The sequence below is a fragment of the Montipora capricornis genome, chromosome 4, assembly GCF_036669925.1.
Source record: "Montipora capricornis isolate CH-2021 chromosome 4, ASM3666992v2, whole genome shotgun sequence".
Lineage (NCBI taxonomy): Eukaryota > Metazoa > Cnidaria > Anthozoa > Scleractinia > Acroporidae > Montipora > Montipora capricornis.
In genome coordinates, this window is record NC_090886.1 from 38,485,463 (window position 1) to 38,488,088 (window position 2,626).

The 2,626-nt window shown below is 40.5% G+C and overlaps 1 pseudogene; it reads left to right on the top strand.

Moving 5' to 3' along the window:
* Positions 1–1,973, top strand: part of LOC138046890 (zinc finger protein 709 pseudogene) — a 10,464-nt pseudogene extending 8,491 nt beyond the window's left edge.
* Positions 1,974–2,626: the final 653 nt, after the last annotated feature.

Genomic DNA, 2,626 nt, shown 5'->3' on the forward strand with positions numbered 1-2,626 from the left:
GAATAGGGTTTTTTTGCGTTCGAGAACGCATTCTGATCTTGTCAGTCCTGCGGGAAATCCCTCGGGCATCGATTGTGATGCCATTCGATCTTGTTCTGGCACAAATAACCTCGATCTCATGTGATAGTGTCACCGCTTGCCCAAGGGAAGTCAAGTCCTGGATGGGTGACCGTCCGGTACTACCCCATGCTATACACGCTGAGGTATGGAAAGCCATAACTTTCGTAAGTATTCTTTATTCTCTTGGTCTTGAAGTTTTGTCTTGTGGTGTGGTTTTGTCATTATGTGGTGAGGTTTTGTCATTACGTGACAAGGTTTGATGGTTATGTGTTGTGTTTCGATCATGACATGTTGAGGTCTTCCTTTGACTTTCTGTGTTTACAGTTTATGTGGTAAGGTTCTTTCATGACGTCGAGTTTCTCCCTTTATGTGATTATAAACACAGAACGTCAAAACAAGACCTCAACACGTAAGCAGCAAACCTCGTCATATAATGACAAAACCTCGTCACCTAATGACAAAACCACACCGCATAGTAATTTTGCCAAAAGAATAAAGATTACATAAGAAAGTTATGGCTTTCCATATTGGGAAGTCACGTTGTTTGTTTGGCTGTCTAGCAAGAAACGATACTGACATCCCACAAAATAACACCTGTATTCCACAATAGCTGGTATGTCGGCTAAGGACATGATCAGCCAACATACCAGCTAGCCAGAAAGGTGTTTGTTTATTTTATAACCCTGCCATTAATTTTCATATTGCGGAAAAAAGCGCTCGAAAAAGCCAGTGTTGATCTGATTGGGGGCAGGTACAAAACAGGTCACAGGTTGTTTTACCAATACAGAAACATCCCTAACCGTTTACCAATACCAACCCATCCTCTACCTCTGAAATGACGATTATCGACAATTCCTAATTTTCTCCAAGTTGACTTTTATCGTCAATTTAGGACGTTTAGAGCTTGATAGGGATTATGGGAAATGAATATCTATATTTAAAATCCGAACCCCAATGCATGAATTCGCTGGACTTTAACCTGGGAATGTTCGATTAATGACCCTTTCACTAAACCACGAGAACACCACATCGCTAACTGCCAGAACATTATTTTTCTTAATGTCAATATTTGTTTCTCCCAAATGCCGCTGTAAACGTGTTCTATCACCGGCTAAGAAACAAGTTTAAACAGGAGAAAATATCGGTTACCAAAGCTCCAGAGAAGCTAACCATTTAAGAATCGGGCACTATACTTGTGATGGTAAATAATCGCGTGATAACTGTCCTGTGAGTTTACACCACGTGATGTAAATTCTTGATCAAAAACGATTTTTTAAAACACAAGCAAGCGAATATTAACGTTGCAAAGTGAGTAAGTAATGCGGGGTCCGGGTGCATGCTTCCACAGGGAAAATTTGAAATTAAAGTCTTCTGAAATGGCTAGAATTGGATCTAAAACTGCCAAGAGTGAAGTTAATTTTTAATTCTTATAAAACAACGAGTAACAAACTGGCCTTCACGTTTGACCAAATTTAAATCAATAGACTAACTTCTAAGCTAAACCCAACAGACGCAACGGATGAGTGTTACCCGGATATTTTAAAGTCCGATTCTTTGAAGGTGCCAAAGTTGCTTTTTCGATTTTCATTGAGAGCTGCAAACTCATTGGTAACATCTATAAGACAACGTTTGTCTGTTCTCTGTTTGTGGGTATTAAACATTGTCAGATTGCTAATTCTTGTTTGTGTTATCGTCGAGCGTAGCCATGTTTTCAGTCTTAGTCTCAGCCCCCCCAGCCGCACCCCCTTCGCAGTCCCTGGTCTCTCTTTTGTTCAAAGCGAATCGAGCCGAAGCTCAGTGAGTATTTAACAGCTCTCGCCTTGTAAGGTTTTCAGACACGGTAAAGATGACAAATGCGTCACAAAAGGAAATTGTTCTGTTCCTTTTCAAACAGGTTTTTCCATTCAAATGGAAAGCACCCCAAGCCTCATCCTTTTGGTCATCAGAGTTCATGGTTCAGTTACTTAAGTTCACTCTATGAAGGGTTCTATGTACATATACTGAATGCAAGACCAGGCAGTGACGAGGTCTGAAGCAAAACTGATATGCTCTTGGTGGCAGTGTTTCCTTCTTCCTTTCAGCATTTTGCCTCCTAAGCCGGTTGGTGTCTCTCTTTTGTTCAAAGCGAATCGAACCGAAGCTTCGCTTTTCTTTACCGTTAAACTCGCTTTGAGAACGAGGTTGCGTAATATCCATATTGTTGTTCTTGTTCTTGGTTTCCTTAGTCATGCACACCTGCGCAGTACATGTACTGTGGCCATATCTTCTCCGTTCAGCCAGATTTGTGTTAGCGATCCTTTCAACATGTCATAAGGTGATTCAATCAAATCCGCATTCGTACCGTAAGTCATTTAAATAGTATTAACCTTATCCTAAACCCTAACCCTAATTCTTTAAGACTTCGGGAGTCGCTTTGCCTCCGAAGACGGAAATTTTCTTAGTTTAGCCACGGAGTAATAGAAAGGGTTGAATATACCCCTCAAGATTTACTGTATAGCATGTTTCTCACACTTAAAAAGGATTGATCGTACAGGCAGATATTAAACCTTAAGAAATTCAACTCATT